Here is a 19,857-nt window from a genome sequence, read left to right as displayed (position 1 = left end):
TTTCTTGTCGGCTCGACGTGACATTTTGGTGGATTAATATGGCGTTGTTAATTGTCGAAATATTTATTGGAACGACGCGAGATTTAAAATGTATTATTTGATGGGACCAGTAATAATTATTATTGATTTTTAAAACGAAGTAAATAATTTATTCATTTAATATATATATGTGTATATATAAATATTTATATATATATAATAAATTATTTAACAAAAATTCTTTTTCTTTCTCTCTCTTTCACTCATTGTACAAGTGTAACTGTCTATTTCTAATTGACACATTTTCAAAGAGGATAATCGGGTCTATTTCTTCTGTTATCATCAACACTCTAGCCTCTTACCCCTCTTCATCGTCCTCATCAAAATCGTGGATTTTGTTACGGCAGCCGGTGCATGCCACCGCAAGTCGAATGTTTGAGATTCTCCATTTGCATTTTATGCAGCGAATTTTTTCCTCTACTGCCTCGTTAATTATACTGTGACGGGATCCTATATACATACATACATACATATATATATATATATATATATATATATGCAAGTATATACATATATCATTATTATATAAAAAAAAGATGAAATACTTAATGTGTTTCTTTTTGCCTAGATGTCACCAGTTATCCTTCATGTCGGGCTGTATTTTTAGAGCGCAATTTATGCAGATTCTCTTCTGATTTAAATGGTACTTGTTAGAAAATGCGTAACCTTTGTCTATTAAGCACATTCCGTTGAGAATATTTACTGCCTTTTTGTCTTCTTAACTCATTTTCCCCTTTTTTTTCCTTTTAAAAGATTTTCTAAAATTTTTTAATACGTGTCGGTGTTTGCTTGCTGCTTGTAATTTTGCAACTACAAACTATACGAAGCGCGGTAAATTTAAATTATCTCACCCTTAGTTGCACAAGTGTTCATCTCTCAATCGATTCTCGATCCCTCATTGGTAGATGGGCCCGCTTGATTCGATCCTTATGAACGATCCTTCTTTTGTTTTTGCCTCCCACTTGCAATTCTACGTTATTCTCTTCTATGGTCCTTGTTATTTTTTAGGGGCCTGAGTATTCCTTCCCTAATTTATTCTTCCGTGGCGGGTTGAGAAGAATTACGTCTTCACCTGTTTTGTATTGTGTAGGCCGAATCTTTTTGTCGTAATAATATTTTTGACGGTATTTCGATGTGCGAAGGAGACGAGGCGATTTTAATTAAATTAAAAGTTATAATTATTAGTTAAATTAAAAATTGTTTTGCCGCGGCCGCCTCTTCGGCCTCCGCGCCCGTCTCCGCGAAACAGTAAAATAATGATTACAAATTTTTATTTTCATCGTATCACCGACATGTGGTATCGAAACCTTTTCATTTAAATAATTATACGTTTTTGAAGTAATTGCGACAATATATATTATTACGAACATATTGATTTCTTCCTATACGTGCGGGTCTATACCGGCATACTCGTCAGTTTTTCCATCGTTTGCCAGCTGCTTGTCAACTATTTCGTTTCTTCACGAAACCGTTGAGCAATCAACATGGACACACACTTCCAGGCAGGATTCGATATGTTTGTAATAATAATATTCCACGAACATGTAATTTGTTCTAAATAAATACATCGAAAGAAAGAAATATCAAATGCTTGACTACCGCGCTTGTTGGCGGCCCGTCATTTTCGGATTTTTTCTTTGGGGGATCATCCGTCGCCGCAGTTTCCTTTTCCGCCTCCCCATGTTCTTCCACAATTTCCACCTGCATATAAAACGATTTATTTATTTTTTTACCGTAATTACTATCATGTAATAATATTATTTTCTTATATTCATAATGTTATGCATACCTTGTTTGATGTGGTCGTAGCCATGGCTCAGCTTCTAATGACGAACAAACGATTATCTCGACCGATGGCGAGTCCCGATCATCCACACACATACAGGGTGTCTCATACCTCGTGTAATTCCTGTAAAGGGATGGTAGAGGATGTAATTCTGAATAAGATTTCCCTTCACAAAAATGGGGTTTAAAGCTTCGTTTTTGAATTATTAACGAAAAACAGGGAGCAATGAGAGCGTGACGATTACGCGCGCACTGAAGTGAGAACAAAAGGTTCGAGCCTAGCAGCCGAGCATCATCATGATCAAGTGTCAAAACAATATAGTTCATCCATTTCCATCTCTTCTGGAAGGTCTAAGTAATCCCTTTTGAGTTGCCGACACCAGTAATTGTTTGTTTTTTTTCCACAATAAATTTAACTAAATCTTCACAAAAAAGCAGTCGGAAGTAATCTAAAATTCTCGACGAATGATTTAAATTGTTTCCTACTACTCCCGAATGTTGTGGCGTAAAATCATGAATTTTTTGACTAAACTTCTTAGATGTCTGTTTGATGCTAGAAGGAGTATCAATTTGTACTTCAGGCTCTTCTGCTTCTTCGGATTCCGAGGTATTAAGCACAGTGTTCATTCCATATAAGCAAAAATGTCCTTTCCGATATAAGCAAAAATGTTATCCCCACCACTGGGGGGAAGACCCCTCGAGACGCCCGAGGTTCGCTCGCCGGGAAATGTAATATGACCCGGGTATTAGTGTATCCGTGAGACAATACCAATGCAAATATAAAACTTTTTTATTTTTGACTTTTTCGTTATCAAACTTTTACCAATTAATTCTTGACATTTTTCCGATTAAAATGAGACCAAACACGATATAATTTGGACTATATTTACTGGTTTAATTGACGATAAAAGTTTCTCGCGTCGAAGAGAATAGCGAGTCAAAAAGAAAGAGACGCTACGATCGTGGCAGTCGGCAAAAATCAAAAGTCTGTTCGATTATTTGCAATACTTGAGCATTGCTAATTTTTTTTATTTTTCATCCATTTTTTTATATAACTTTTTCCATCATATTCGTGACGTTTTCCTGATTAAAATGAGACCAAACACGACGTAATTTGAATTATATTTACTTGCAATATCTTATTAGAGTAAAGTCATCGATGGTAAAGTCATTTTAATGAGAAAAATGTTACAAATGTGATGGAAAAAGTTTCAAAAAAAAAAATCGAAAATAAAAAAGTTTTATTCTTGCATTAGGAGTGTCCTTCTAGTAGGTCACTGTTTACGTTCGGTCTCCTTCGCTCGAAATGTAGCACCTTTACGATATACGCAAATGGTGACCGTGTTATTTTTCTCTTCTGTCCTTTTCTACGTTCGGCAAGACATGAATCAATGTAGGACCTGTACTCTGTACGCAAAACCTCACTCCCGAAAGATTTGCTTATATAGAATATTCACTGTACTTACACGTGCTGGGCTGTTTCTCCTCCTTTTACGAAGTGCTAAATAATATTCATTTTCTTCATCAAAATCATTTTTTGAATCAATGATTTCCTTTATCCATTGTTCTTCTTTCAAACGTTTTACGCTCATTCTGAAGGGAACTGAATACAATTTTGGACAAATCATTTTTCTTAGTTTTTTATGAATAAGAATTTATTATGAATGAATTAAGAATAAGTCACGATATTAATATAAAATGAATTGAGCAGTTTATGAATTTAGCAAATTGTAACATAAAATATATATTTTGAACAATAAGGAAAGATTTGATTGATAAAAATATTCCGACAAAACTTATATCTTGAGAAAATTATAATATAAACGAATCTTATTCATGAAAATAAAAGGATAAATTAATATTTAGTAAAATAACCTCTAGAATCAGTAACTGTCCGCATTTTTTTGGTATGGATTTCAAAAGACTATTTAATATAGCAGAAGTAATGTTTTTCCATTTTTGGCAAAGAGTGTTGTATAATTTAGCAGTATTTAAAAATTATTCATTTTTTGTGGATAGTTTCAAATATCCCCAAAGTGTTTTGGATCATTATCATGTTGGAATATCCAATTTTTGTCCATGACTTCCCTGGTATGAGGCAACATATCTATTTCTAATATTTCTACGTGTTGTTCCTTCTTCATTAGTCCTTTTAATTTGCTGCAATAAACCAACGCCGTGATCGGAAAAGCACGCCCAAACCATTATGTTTCCTCTTCCATACTTTACTATGGGAATTTGATAACGCACGTTGAATTTTTGACCTTTTGGTCGACGTACCCACTGAATTCCATTAGATTCAAATAATTTAAATTTGCTTTCATCGCCAAATCGCACATTGGACCAGTTTTCTATTGACCAATGAAGGTGTTCCTGAGAAAATTTAGGGCTATCCTATTCTTTCTCATCAGAGTTTTCCTGTCAGATTACCTTCTCCTCCAAGACCCTTCGTTTGTTTTTTCAAATTTCGCAATCTCGTGTCCATGCGTTTTTGCACGTAATCGATGCATTCGTTTTTTTGTATGTCAATATCGTTGTACGGCTTTGTATCTAAAATACCTTTAAAGGTCTTGGCGTCCCGATTATCAAAATAATATTGATATTTTTCATTGTAATGGAATATGGTATGGGTATTAAACGAATAAATAAATACTAAATAATAGAATTGAACACATAACTTTTAAAACGACTTTATATATTTAAATTAAGAAAGACTAAGGAAGAACCACTTAAGGGGGGACCTCTATGTAGGAAGCCGAAATTAAGCTGATTTTCAGGAATTATTTTGAAGCATAAGGAATGAATAAATATTTGTAAAGTTTGGAGGACTATTTAATAAGTACTTCAACTTCATTTCTCAATTTTTTTGGTTTAAATAAAATACAAAATGGCGGAGGTACAGTATAACATGTTAGATGCGTCGCGAAGTGACTTCGAAAACGGTGTACACTCTAGTGTCTTTTTCTATTATCCGAATCAGCCAAGCAAAGAAATCTGATTAGTATATAGCCTTGGTAAATGGATGAACCTAAAAAATTGAAAAAAAAATTAAAAATTGGAAGAATGACAAACCTCAGAACAAAATGTTTGAAATTTTTCCATAAAATGTTACTCTTTTTTGCAATAAATAAATTGTTTATATCAATGATTTTAACTTATATTTAGGTTCATCCAAGAGACAGTACTTCTATGAAAATGTGTACAAAGTTTCAGGCCGATTAGTCGAGTAGTTTTTGAGTAATCGTGTACACCGATATTGAACTTACCAAAAAAAAAGTTTCGAGATAATTGCGTTTAAAGTTTCGGTATGAAAAAAATGTATGATTTCGTGACCAACTGGCTAGTCTGTTATTCCAGCACTGTATAATAATCCTTCAGCTTCCTCAAAATACTCAGTTTGCAAATTTTCGTTCGATAATTCTTCGAAAATAGGAAGAATCTGCTGCTGTACATCGGGGTGAAGAGGTGGAGGATGATTCAAATTTTGTGATGTTGTTCCGTATACTTCGGCTTTCTTCCATTTGCACCTACTTTCTTCTGTTATCGGACAATACTTGTGCCTCGGATTTTCATCCATTGAGCACAAATGATAATACGTAGCCAGTATCCCGTTTTTCATGTCCGGAACACTGTTTACATTCCTCCTAATGGCTAATCCATAATGAGATTGCAACTTCTTCATAAGGGCATCTGTTAACTTTCCTTTTCTTTAAAAATTGCATGTAAATACTTCTTCCAAAACATCTGACTAAACTTTATCACAGCTATAGAAGCATTTCAAACAGGGATAGAAAATAAACAGCTCCCCGGTCATTATACGACCGAGCGCGTCTCGGAGCGGTGCGAGGTGGGTGACGGGTATAGGTTCTCACAGCAATAGTTTTATGATTCACCCAAAATACCAATGCATTTCGTATTCTTTAGGCTTCAAAGTAACTTTTTAAGTAATAAAAAAAAAATGCATTTTTTGAGCCTATCTACATAGAGGTCCCCCCTTAAATAACTTGATATATTATATCCGTGTGCAATCAGAAAATTCACGAAGGAAACAAGAGCGAAAGAGAATATTAGAATTATTTTATTTAACATTTGCGAATCTAAATTGAAGCGAGTGGCATCATATAAATAATCGATAACACTGTTCAACAGCCAATTGGCGTTTCTAATTTCGACCAGTGATCCTTATAGGTTTTTTCGTGCTGATTACGAATCTGCAACCCGTTTTTCTCCAGCACGTACAGTTTTTGATAAATTTGAGTCGGAAAAAAAACACATTTTTAAAATTTGAATTAATTTTGTGAGGTAACTATAAAAGATACTAAGATTCTGTTTACATCAAAAGATTCTATAGACCTTCCCGAATATAACGATATCTGCGTTTTATACATTCTGAATGTTTAAACATGTTTAAATGGCCACTGAACGCCGAGAGACACGGATTTTGCACCAATTTTTACGTATATTTTTCAATTTATCTTAAAGAGTAAGGGTCTAGCGGAAAATTGAACTATACCACGCGATAGAGCAGATTTTCACCTTTAAAATGCACCCATAGAAAGTTGTAACATCGTTTTTTTTACGATGCCAGAAAGCAAAATAGCAACGCGCGACACGAGATGAGGCCAGTGATGCTCCGCATTAGAGCGGCCGTTTCGTATCGCGCCTCTATTAACGCGATGCGAGTGCTTTAATAAACTGCACAGTTTATTACAGTTAATATTATTACTACTATTATTGTTGTTGTGTTTATTGTTAATCTTGATATTATATTATATATTCCTTGCTATCAGTTTATTTGTTATTAAAACAATTTTTTCTAGTAAGAGTGAAACAAAACGAATATTTGTAGCTTGCAAACTTACCTAGAATTTTTTTCTTCTGGACTGACGTTTATGAGGTGTAGGTGATTCTATCATTAAGTTCCAACAGTAATCCGCTAGCATTGCAGCACTATCTTTGCCACAATATCTGTTTTCTATAACGGAAATATCTTGATGGAATCTTTCACCGTGTTCGTCACTGACATCACCAAGGTTACATGGGAAAAAGTCTAAGTGCGAATGTAAAAAGTGCATTTTCAATGACATGTTGCATCCTAATTTATGAAAATTATCTATTAGCTCTTTCACTATTTGTATATAATTTGTTGACCGATGTTTTCCAAGAAAGTTTTTGCAGATATTTTCAAACGCTACCCACGCTTGTTTCTCATGTGGCGCCATTATATTAACAAAATCTTCATTTCCAATTAAAGTTTTAATTTGCGGACCCACGAAAATGCCCTCTTTTATCTTGGCCTCTGACAGACCAGGAAATTTCATTCTTAAATATTCAAAAACTTGTCTATTCTTGCTTGCAGCTTTTATAAACGCTTTCATTAGACCTAATTTGATATGTAGTGGAGGTAAATATATTTTATTGGAATCAACGAGTGCTTCATATTTTATATTTTTTTCGCCTGGAATGGAAATTTGTCTTGTTGGCCACGTTTTCTGTTTATAATGTTCGCTTTTGGCTCGACTATCCCACTCGCATAGAAAGCAACAATATTTTGTATAACCGCCTTGTAGACCTGTTAGTATTGCTACTACTTTAAAGTCTGCTACTATGTACCAATTATATTTTCTGTAATTTATTTTTTCAAGTAATAGTTTGAAAATTTCATATGTTTCTTTTACTTTCACGCCATATCCGACTGGAATGGAAGGATAAATATTTCCAATGTGGAGTAGTACAGCTTTTAAACTTTTTTTTGAGGAATCTATAAACAATCTCCATTCCTCGGGTTGATGATGATATTTCAAATTTGCGAACAGTCCATCTATATTACAACAATAACAAATCCTATCATCAGTCGTGAAATATTTTTTACATTCGTCTGTCCGGTTTCGGAAATGCGTGATTGTTGTGTCTTTTTCAAGCAAATTCCATTGCTGGAGTCTGGAACCTAATACTTCTGCTTTTTCTTTGGTCAAATTTAAATCTCGCACTAAATCATTTAGTTCTTGTTGATTAATCAAGTGCACCTCACTGCCTTGAAGAAATTCTGAAGTTGTGTCATCGGATGAACTCGATGCGTTTAATATATCACGCGAAGGGGGCACAAGTGGTGGTGGATGTACTTTATCTTCCAGAGCAGGTCTAATGGCCGATGGAACATTAGGATACGCAATCTTTTTTTTGTCCTTTTTCTTGTATCCCGTAATATTAATTAAACAAAAATAACAATCTGTATTGTGGTTTGATGGCTCCCTCCATATTGACGGTATATTAAAGGGCATTGTTCTTTTCCCATTTTTCATAAATGAAGTTAGTGCTGTTGCACATCTTCGACAACATGTATGAGGAGCCCAATACTTGTCCTGGTCACCAAGTTTAATACCAAAATATTCATTATAAGCTATTTCAATTTGTGGAGTTATAGTCCGTTGCGCACCTTTTAACACTAATTCACTACACACATAACAAAATGAGTTCGGATTGTTGAAGCACTTACGCGACATATTAGACGACATTAATTATAATAAACTGAAAATGCTTAAACTAAACTAGTAAAATAGTATATGAAATTGAATAAATATATTTTAACAAATAACAGATTAACTAGTAACAAGGCAACTATAATCAAACTAAACACCTTACTGTTAGGCTTTAATATGTAATACTTTTTCAAAAAATTCAAATCGCTAATGGTCTGTTTCAATGATCTGACAAAACTGAAGGGAATCTGAAAACACGTGAATTTCGTTGTCTAAACGCATATGTACTATACGGCATTTGTCATTATGAACAATACATGAACAAATGAGTGTCTTTCCCAAAATACAACGGCAAAAACCTCTATGGAGGAAGTTGGAATAAGGAGGATCATAAACCAGGATTATAAAAATATAAAGCAACTATTATCTCGCATAAATTATATTTTATTATATATTAGTGACATTAAAAAAATTCGCCAAGTAAATTATGAGCTTTCACAAAAATGTTTTCAATTACATCACAAAATACATTACTTAGAAAAAATGCCCATTCTATAAGCATATAAAATTATATGAATAATAAATCTAGTTTTACTAGAAAAAATTGTTTTAATAACAAATAAACTGATAGCAAGGAATATATAATATAATATCAAGATTAACAATAAACACAACAACAATAATAGTAGTAATAATATTAACTGTAATAAACTGTGCAGTTTATTAAAGCGCTCGCATCGCGTTAATAGAGGCGCGATACGAAACGGCCGCTCTAATGCGGAGCACCACTGGCCTCATCTCGTGTCGCGCGTTGCTATTTTGCTTTCTGGCATCGTAAAAAAAACGATGTTACAACTTTCTATGGGTGCATTTTAAAGGTGAAAATCTGCTCTATCGCGTGGTATAGTTCAATTTTCCGCTAGACCCTGTAACACTTCTTCCTTCCCTGATTAGCCGAGCGAAAGGAGATGTTGCGAGAGGAGAGTACGGACCTTTTTAGAATAGGGTTCGCGTTGAAAGATTTCAAGGCAAGAGGAAGGACAGTAATTCAGCCAATGACACACTCGTTAAAATCTGGTAGACACGAAATTTATTAAACTTTAGTATTTAATATGGATAGTTTATAAATTCTTTGTTCTTATACCCCGAGCGCTTGAACGTGGCCCCGCGATATTAATGGCAAAATTCTTTGAAAAGCAAATCCGCTGATGGGAGATTGTGATATCCGCTTTAGACTAGATTTCTGTTCTTATACTCCGGAGAGTTTACAAAAACGATTTGGAATTCGCTAGCTACTGATGTTTATTCCCAGATGAGCGTTCGTCACCTAGCGTGGTAAATATATATTCGGCCTTGACAAGGCCGCGGCGAGTGACACGTGCGACAAAAACCCCTTTGACTTTAATACATTGTTTGGAAGTTATTCTAGCTAGGATGCTGGTGCTCAACTCGCGGCGCACTATCGTTAGACTACGCTCTTTAGAGCGTGTGACACAGGAATGTTCAAAATATGATCAGTGGGTTTGTGAGCCACTCAATCACATTTGACATTGGCCACGCCACTGTGGCTATGAGCTAACAGTAAGAGAAGGAATGCACACTCGAGAATCGTGTGGGTTCCGGCCCCGATATAACTCACGACACACAAGGGTAATGATAGCTCCAAATCCTCAATTCTGGTTCCGAGTCACGCCAAAAAGAACTTCCAAATTGCAGTAAACTGCCCGAGCTCAGGAGAGAGTGAATAACGAACCTGAGGGTTTCTGGGGCCTGAAGGCTTCGTTATCACCCCTGGCTTTGCTCGTTTATAATTCGTCTATACGTGAGATGGGAGAGGCACTCGTCTGAGTGAGCGGGTCTCGTTTCTCCGATTTTCAAATTAACAATAACTTGGAAGTTTTCTGTCTATTAGATTTATCACGTCACCTACTTCGCACTCCAAACTGCATTAAAATGCCTGAGCTCAGGAATGGATGAAAAACGAGTTTTTGGGATCTAGGGCCTCAAACACGTTATCACCATTGGCTTCACTCGTACGACATTCGCGAGTACTCAAGATGGGAGAGGCACTTTTAGAAATAAGTGAGTCTCGGTTCTCGGATCTTCGCATGTACGCAAATCTGGAGTGGTTTCCTAATTGACTCTGATCCCCCGGTTGCAAAATCTCCGATTTTCCAATGTTATATCCTACTCCTCCCGTCGTTATTAACGTCATTATAATCATTATTATTATTATTATTATTATTATTATCATTATTATTATTATTATTATTATCATCATCATTACTATTATTATTATTATTATTATGCGTATTACTGTAACCATTTCATTATAAGCAAGTAGCATAAGAGTAACTTCATGATAAGAATGTGCAAGAACAGCACAGTCCTATTCCCACAGTCCAACTGTCCTTTCCTGCTTACCTACCCAGAATCTCCCTTCCCTTCAAACCAAGACTCCTAACCCTGATCGAGATCGAACGAAGAGACAACACTCTCGTAAAGTACTCCATTCCAAACAGTTCGTAAAATATACGTTTTTATACTCAGCATTTTATAATCATTAAGTTAATTTCCCTTGCACCTCTCGAAATCGGGACTAGGACCCAACGTTTTTCCCTCGCGGTTGTATTTCCACCCACTACATCGGTGGGGATATAACACCAAATCGCGGGAATAACGCGTAACCGTGCCGTGGTACAGTTTGGATCAACGACTCCTCAGTTTGAGGCGCGAACAATAACCGCGAGCACCAGCCGTTTTACTGCGTGTTCGATAGTCAGTTTGACTCAAGCTATGTTCCGTTTTTCGTTAGGCGGACCCCCTTGTTAGAATTACGAGTGATCTAGAAGCCGGTCGAGATCAGAGTGACGATCGATTTCACGGCTTGCGGGTCGATCGCTCACCTGTCCCCTGGAGGGGATAACACGCATGCGCTATTAGGACGCGTGACGAAATAGTCTGCCTAATTGCTCTCTACCCCACCCCGCAATCCGCGAACTATGAATCGCTAATATGTGAGCGTACTTTGTACGGTTACATATGCCCTCCCCTCCGGATGGGAGCATTGCCGGTACGGAAATGTGATTTAAAGAGCTGGGTATAAACATCGTATTAATCGCCCTCGCAAAGTAATGTAAACGCAAAAGATAACTTGGTAACGCGCAAACAAACAAAATATCGATTCTTTTAAACTATAGAAAAATATTTAATACTAAACGCAAAAGAAAACTGCGCAAACAAACAATATATTGAATTCACTAAAATTTATGCAAAGATACAATTGATCCATGTAAGAAGAAATGAATGAAATTCTCAAATAAACATCGCCGCATATAAGTAGAAATTCTCATCAATACACACAAAAGAAGTTCGCGTGACTTACAAAACAAAACCTTTTTCTTTTACACAACAAAACAAGGAACTTATTCTGTGTTCATAGAAAGCTAGTCTTTGGAATAATTATGATTTGTACCGTAAGTTAAATAAAATAATTAAACCAAATACAATTCTTACAAATGCAAAAAAAAAAAAAAAAATAGAGTGTTTGTTGTCATAATACTGTTAAATCAAATAAAATAGTGTCTCTCTCAAACAAAAACTTTTTAATAAAACTAAATAATACTCCTGTAAACATAGAACGTCGCGTGAACAGAATATTTGGCGTCATAATGCTTATAACTTCCAACTCAACTCAAAGTACCTCTTCAACAAAAAAAAAAAACTTTTCTAACAAATCAAATAATATCTCTACAGACCTACAATGTCGCGTAAACTTAAATGTCACTTAAAGAAAATAGGATTTCTTTCCTTAATAACAAAATAACCTTTTCTTCATGAAACGAAATTACGCAATTACATATATCTATTGTGTTTTTCTCTCTTTTTTATATATATACACGACTAGAAACACTGAACAAAATCACTGAACAAAACGGAAACTTTCAGTCTTTGTTTGTTTTTTTTTTTTTTTTAAATATGTGTCTAGCAGCTCCTCAGTCAGCTGCAGGAGGCCGAGTGGGTCGCGGGGATTGATGAGCGGATTCGGAATAATCCTAGGGTCGTCCGCTGTAGGCCCGATTGTGACGGCCCTGGCCTCGTTCTGCAGCCGATGACCCTCTGCTTCCGGGTCCTCTTCCGGACATAACTCCCATGAATCGCCACTGTCATCTAATGCAGCCAATTGGCTTAGCGGAGACCCCTCACGTTCGGGAGGCATAGCAGTTGGTTGTTCTTCTGCGTCCGCGGTTGCCTTGCTATCCGGTTTGCTGCCTTTTGATGGCGCCAGCCGTCGACCTTTTCCTCCATCGGAATCTTTCGGGATCCCCGCCCGTGGGGTCTGCGTTCGTTGATCCTTTTTTATTGCAGAAATTTAAAACCCTCGTCCACGGGCCGCCCTGCCTTGGGCGGGCGAAAACCATTTCGATGGTGTTTTAATGTTTAATTCGAATGATTAAACATTAATTTTCATTGCCCACCTGGCGTAGGCTTGACTCCCTACGTCTTTCTTCATTTGCGTTTGTGTGTCCATGGTCTCTTATGATGGCACGGTTGTGTTCGATGTCACTTGGCCAATTGCTGAATATGAAATGATCTGAGTGATCACGACGCGTCTTCGTACCTGGGTGTGTGTCCCCCCACTCATTATCCCCACCCCATGGTGGTCCTTAGAGTGGGCTCATGGTCTTTTCCGCGATTTCCCCGGCTAGAGGATGGCTGATGGTCTCATCCCTTCCCGGGTAACAATACTCTCCTTCGCTGATCGGCGGCTTGTAGGGGCGTAGATTGGATGCGTGGAAAATTCCCCGAAGTTCCTTCGTTTCCGGGTGACGCAATTCAAAGGTCGCCGGACCTTTTTGGCGCGATAAAAGATACGGCCCTTCATATAAGTGAAAGAATTTCGCAATCTCCCGATCAGCGGCACATGATATAGGATTTGTTCTCAACAATACCTGTTCCTCAATTTTAAACGGATACGGGATGCGCCCCGAATTCGCCCGTTCCTGCCGTTTACGGCCCCTTTTTAACATAATCTCCCGCGCGAGCTGTAACTTATACTCATGAGACTGGTCTAGATTATTTCTCTCTACGTAACGATTCATCCACTTATCCCACGGACGATTAGGAAATCGTTTTTCTAAAAGTTCTATAGGCGCGCATCCCGTACTGTAATGATACAGTTCGTTACAACAGGTTTCTATTACTGGAATATACTTTGTCCAAGTCGAGTGTTTCGTCTGAATTAGAGTTCTAAATATCCTTCCTATTTCCCTGTTAACCCTTTCTACTGGATTACTCTGTGGGTGGCGAATCGATGACAAAACGTGTTTTATATTTAGCTGTCTTAACATTTCAGACCATACTTTCGACGTGAATTGAGTTCCATGATCAGTTATGATGCGCTCTGGTTTCCCAATTTTTGGAATGAATTCTTTAATCAACCTCGCCACTGTTACCTTCGTAGTAATGCGCCTAAGTGGATACAATTTAACAAATTTTGAAAATACATCTTCAAACACGACAAGGTATTTAAAACCAGCTTGAGCGGTTGGCAGTGGTCCATAATAATCTATGGATACCAGATCTAATGGTGCACATGGAAGAATCAATTGCATATCCGCATGGATTGGATGTGTTAAGACTTTAACCCGTTGACAGATATCACACGACGAAATGTATCTGCGAACCATTCTCGCCAATTTAGGAAAATAGAAAGCTTCACTAATTAGTTTAATACACTTGTCGCTTCCGGGATGAGCATAGATTTCGTGGACTTCCTGTATTAACGAGATGACTTTGTCTTGCGGAATTACACACCTCCACCCTAAGTTTTTACTCATATGGAATAGTACTCCTCCTTTAAGGCTATATTTATTCTCTAACCCGTTTGAATCGCGCTCAAGTGTTTTAATAATTTCTCCTAGCCGTCGATCAGATCTTTGATACTTTGATATATTGACGAACAAGTGGACTAAATCTTTAGATAATTGTCTCACTAACGTGGTGAGAATTGGAATTTTAGTTTCGTTATTGGAGTTAAAACTCGCTGACCATAAATGCATTCTACTTAGGCAATCAGCTGGAACATTGTCTTTCCCAGGACAATGTCTGATTTCGATCGAGTAATCCTAAATCGATAGGATCCACCTCGTCAATCTTTGACTGAGAAATCTACTGCTCATCAGAAACGTGAGAGCATGGTGATCTGTTAACAAAATTACCTGAGATCCGTAAAGATACGTTCGAAATTTCGCCAATGCCCATACAATTGCCAACAATTCCTTTTCAGATGTAAAATATGCGAGCTCTGCTCCTTTGAGAGTCTTACTTCCGAATGAGATTGGTCTTAATTCTTCCTTATCATCATATTGAGCCAAGACACATCCTAGTCCAGAAAAACTAGCATCTGTTGAAAGGTAATATTCGCGGTCTGGAATTGGAAAACGAAGAACGACCGTTTGACAGAAGACTTCTTTAGTTCGTTTAAAAGCTTCTTCCATTTCGGATGACCATTCCCATCGCCTTCCCTTTTTTAATAAGCCTAGTAACGGAGCAATCACTTGGGCATGATGGTTAGCGAACCGACTGTAAAAATTAATTAATCCCAAAAAACCACGGAGCTGTTTGACGTTTGAAGGAGCCGGAAAATCACGAATGGCCGCTAACTTTTCTGGATCCTGCTTTAGTCCTTGGGGACAACACATGACCCAGAAAAGTGATCTCTTTCGCCATGAATTGACATTTATCTAAATTGACCGTTAACCCATGCTCCCTCAGTCGTTCAAACAACTCTGCAAGATGCTTTAGGTGTTGATCAAAAGAGATGGAAATGCATAATAGATCGTCTATGAAATTTATCATGAAGGATTCTAAACCCTCTAATACTCGTCTGAGAGCACGAACAAGGCTTGCCGAACTTGTCTTTAACCCGAACGGAGTTACTGTATATTCGAAACACCTTCCACGATATAGAAAAGCTGTATATTTGTATGACTCAGGAGAGAGAGGAATCTGCCAAAAGCTGTTTGTTAAATCAAGACTTGTCATATAATTAACTCCCGGAAAACGTTGAAAAATTTGATCGATTGACTCGGATCTTTCGTTATCGGCCAAAAGAAGCCGATTCAACATGCGTGCGTCAAGACACAATCTCAGAGATCCATTCTTTTTAATGACCGGAACAAGAGGGTTAATATACGAACTGTTGGACGGTTGAATTATATTGTACTGCAACATCTTATCGATTTCTACGTCTGCCTGTTCTAAATATTTAATCGGAATAGGATACGTTCGTTGAATAAACGGGACGTCATGGCACACTCGAAGCTGATGTTGATAGCAGTGTACACGACCTGGACGATCACTCCAAATTTCTTGATAATTGAGAATTACCTCTTTCAATCGCTGACGTTGAGATGAACTCATCTCGCACATTTTTAACTTGTCGTCAATTCGATCCTCGATGGATTGAAGTTGTTTCTCATCAGTTGTTTTCAGAGCGAGAACCTGATTATCTTCTTCTGGTCCGGCTGTCCACTCATCTCCCAGGGGCTTCATATCGAGGGCAGTTTCTCCCTGTCCTTCTTTAATAAATAGACGATCTTTCTCCAAATCCAATACCGATCTAAGAGCTCGTAAGATGTCGATTCCCAGAATGAAAGAATGTATCAAACCAGGGACAACTACCACAGGAGCTAATTGTTCCGTTGACTCGAACTGAATTTTGATAAAAAGCTGCTTTTTCAAACGTACTGATTTCGATCCTGTTGCCCCGACCACGCAACTGCTCGCGATTGGACGGGTTGGACATTCTTTGAGTTTTTCGTAATGTTGCTGGTACCAGGCCTCTGACATTGCCGTTATTGCGCTCCCTGTGTCCAGCAACGCTATCACAGGAATGCCGTGAGCCCGTACTTGAATCTCTGGACTTTGATTCGAACGAACTGGTTGGTGGACGGTTCGATCGCTAATTGCTAACTCTTCGCGCACATTTGGAAATAAGGACATCACTACGTTATTGCTTTCACTTCCCCTTTTCTTTCTTACAGAGGTTCCCTGAACTGTCACCGGGGTTGAGCTAAGTTCTTTTGTCGGGGACCTCAATCCTCGTTTCTCGACAACTCAACTAGCTCCTTGGTTTGTTCTATCTGGCCTGTATCCGGGTCTTCCTCGATCTCAGTTAGCCTAACCTTGACCGGTGTGGTCTCTCGTCGAGAATCTATATTGCGTGGTTGTTGATTGCGATAATTATCATAGTAACGATTACGTGGCGCCTCTTGTGGTACTGAATTACCAGTTTGGAGGTTGTTTCGGATTTGATTTGACGTATTTACGTTGTTACGATATTGATTATTCTGCGTTGATGCTGTTCTTGACGTAGAATTCTGATCCGGGTTGCGTAATTGGAAACGGTTAATGGTACCCCCATTGTCCCATCTGTCCAACAGAGCGAGAAAAGCGTCTACAGTAGTGATATTTTGTGCAGAGACAGCATCATAGATTGCCTGGGTGAAATGTCTTGCGGCTATGTGGACGATTTCTTCATCGGATCGACGTGGAGTTAGATCTCGTGCGTTGCCTATCAATCGCATAGCATATGTAACCCGAGTCATTCCTGCATCGTCGCGGTAGTATTTTGACTCTAGGTTCGTTCGTATTTTCCTTTGCACCGCCATGCTCCAAAATTGATTCAGAAAACTATTGGCAAACTCCTCCCACGTCCTAACCTGACTGGAAACTAAGTCCCACCATTCGCTAGCAACCCCATTCAACGACTGATCTATTATCACGTGCATCTCTTCCTGAGGGATTTGTGCAACCTTTATAAACCTTTCCAACTCCCGCAAAAACTTTGGCGGTCGCTCCGTTACCAACCCTTCGAATTTTGGGAGCTGTGGTTTCACCCGGAATGGACGTTCTACGGCAAGAGATGTTCTACCTTGGTCGTCCTGTCTTTTAACAGTTTTACGAGTTTCTTTATGACTTGTTAACAACGGACGCGAACGCGACTGTAAATCTTGTACTCTCGAAGTTTCGTGCCTAGTTGACCTTGCCGGTACTCCAACCGTGCTCATTCCTTCTAATTCAGCCCTAAAGCGGTGTACGTCTTCGCGGATTTCCTGGCGAAATTGTGTGAGCGTTTGGAACAGATCATCACCTTCCTGCGTAACCCTATTTTCTACCTGAGTTTTCAATTCCTTTTCTAACTGTTTAAAACGCAATTCTTGACGATCCTGCCTATCCCTGATCTCCGAAAGGAGTTTTGCAATGCTATCGAGAGTTACGTTAGATTGATCCTCATCATTCGCGGCTCTATCTACCTGAGCGATACTCTGAGGTTGCTGTTCTAATGATACATCGGCTCGCGTACCTGTGTTAACCGGTGAACGCGGAAGCTGAGAACCTCTAAAGAAACCACCATCAACCTGCTCACCTATACGTTCATCTCCTACCAGCTCGTCCTCGTAAGACTGGTCAAATTGCTTTTTCGATTTAGCCCTCGTTCCTTTCGACATTTTGAAATTAATTGAGCTACTGACTCTCGAGCTGAAACCTATCCTATCTTGTCCCTGTTCGGGCGCCAATTTTGTAACACTTCTTCCTTCCCTGATTAGCCGAGCGAAAGGAGATGTTGCGAGAGGAGAGTACGGACCTTTTTAGAATAGGGTTCGCGTTGAAAGATTTCAAGGCAAGAGGAAGGACAGTAATTCAGCCAATGACACACTCGTTAAAATCTGGTAGACACGAAATTTATTAAACTTTAGTATTTAATATGGATAGTTTATAAATTCTTTGTTCTTATACCCCGAGCGCTTGAACGTGGCCCCGCGATATTAATGGCAAAATTCTTTGAAAAGCAAATCCGCTGATGGGAGATTGTGATATCCGCTTTAGACTAGATTTCTGTTCTTATACTCCGGAGAGTTTACAAAAACGATTTGGAATTCGCTAGCTACTGATGTTTATACCCAGATGAGCGTTCGTCACCTAGCGTGGTAAATATATATTCGGCCTTGACAAGGCCGCGGCGAGTGACACGTGCGACAAAAACCCCTTTGACTTTAATACATTGTTTGGAAGTTATTCTAGCTAGGATGCTGGTGCTCAACTCGCGGCGCACTATCGTTAGACTACGCTCTTTAGAGCGTGTGACACAGGAATGTTCAAAATATGATCAGTGGGTTTGTGAGCCACTCAATCACATTTGACATTGGCCACGCCACTGTGGCTATGAGCTAACAGTAAGAGAAGGAATGCACACTCGAGAATCGTGTGGGTTCCGGCCCCGATATAACTCACGACACACAAGGGTAATGATAGCTCCAAATCCTCAATTCTGGTTCCGAGTCACGCCAAAAAGAACTTCCAAATTGCAGTAAACTGCCCGAGCTCAGGAGAGAGTGAATAACGAACCTGAGGGTTTCTGGGGCCTGAAGGCTTCGTTATCACCCCTGGCTTTGCTCGTTTGTAATTCGTCTATACGTGAGATGGGAGAGGCACTCGTCTGAGTGAGCGGGTCTCGTTTCTCCGATTTTCAAATTAACAATAACTTGGAAGTTTTCTGTCTATTAGATTTATCACGTCACCTACTTCGCACTCCAAACTGCATTAAAATGCCTGAGCTCAGGAATGGATGAAAAACGAGTTTTTGGGATCTAGGGCCTCAAACACGTTATCACCATTGGCTTCAGTCGTACTACATTCGCGAGTACTCAAGATGGGAGAGGCACTTTTAGAAATAAGTGAGTCTCGGTTCTCGGATCTTCGAATGTACGTAAATCTGGAGTGGTTTCCTAATTGACTCTGATCCCCCGGTTGCAAAATCTCCGATTTTCCAAATCGCGGGAATAACGCGTAACCGTGCCGTGATACAGTTTGGATCAACGACTTCTCAGTTTGAGGCGCGAACAATAACCGCGAGCACCAGCCGTTTTACTGCGTGTTCGATAGTCAGTTTGACTCAAGCTATGTTCCGTTTTTCGTTAGGTGGACCCCCTTGTTAGAATTACGAGTGATCTAGAAGCCGGTAGAGATCAGAGTGACGATCGATTTCACGGCTTGCGGGTCGATCGCTCACCTGTTACCTGGAGGGGATAACACGCTATTAGGGCGCGTGACGAAATAGTCTGCCTAATTGCTCTCTACCCCACCCCGCAATCCGCGAACTATGAATCGCTAATATGTGAGCGTACTTTGTACGATTACAACCCTTACTCTTTAAGATAAATTGAAAAATATACGTAAAAATTGGTGCAAAATCCGTGTCTCTCGGCGTTCAGTGGCCATTTAAACATGTTTAAACATTCAGAATGTATAAAACGCAGATATCGTTATATTCGGGAAGGTCTATAGAATCTTTTGATGTAAACAGAATCTTAGTATCTTTTATAGTTACCTCACAAAATTAATTCAAATTTTAAAAATGTGTTTTTTTTCAAACTCAAATTTATCAAAAACTGTACGTGCTGGAGAAAAACGGGTTGCAGATTCGTAATCAGCACGAAAAAACCTATCAGAATCACTGGTCGAAATTAGAAACGTCGAAAAAAAGTTA

At 38.5% G+C, this 19,857-nt stretch overlaps 1 long non-coding RNA gene across 5 annotated transcripts in view; it reads left to right on the top strand.

Moving 5' to 3' along the window:
- LOC105663862 (uncharacterized) overlaps positions 1 to 19,857 on the top strand; it is a 129,932-nt gene that overhangs the window by 47,289 nt on the left and 62,786 nt on the right. Inside the window, exon 4 of one of the 5 annotated variants that reach the window (XR_013040523.1) lies at positions 10,216 to 11,784. The exons of the other annotated variants lie outside the window; for them this stretch is intronic. This is a non-coding gene — a long non-coding RNA (uncharacterized LOC105663862). Of the gene's footprint in view, positions 1 to 10,215; positions 11,785 to 19,857 lie in introns of those variants that run through there. 5 annotated transcript variants of the gene reach the window in all.

This window comes from Megachile rotundata, chromosome 2 (genome assembly GCF_050947335.1).
Source record: "Megachile rotundata isolate GNS110a chromosome 2, iyMegRotu1, whole genome shotgun sequence".
Taxonomy (NCBI): Eukaryota; Metazoa; Arthropoda; class Insecta; order Hymenoptera; family Megachilidae; genus Megachile; species Megachile rotundata.
This window is presented reverse-complemented; position numbering and strand designations above follow the sequence as displayed.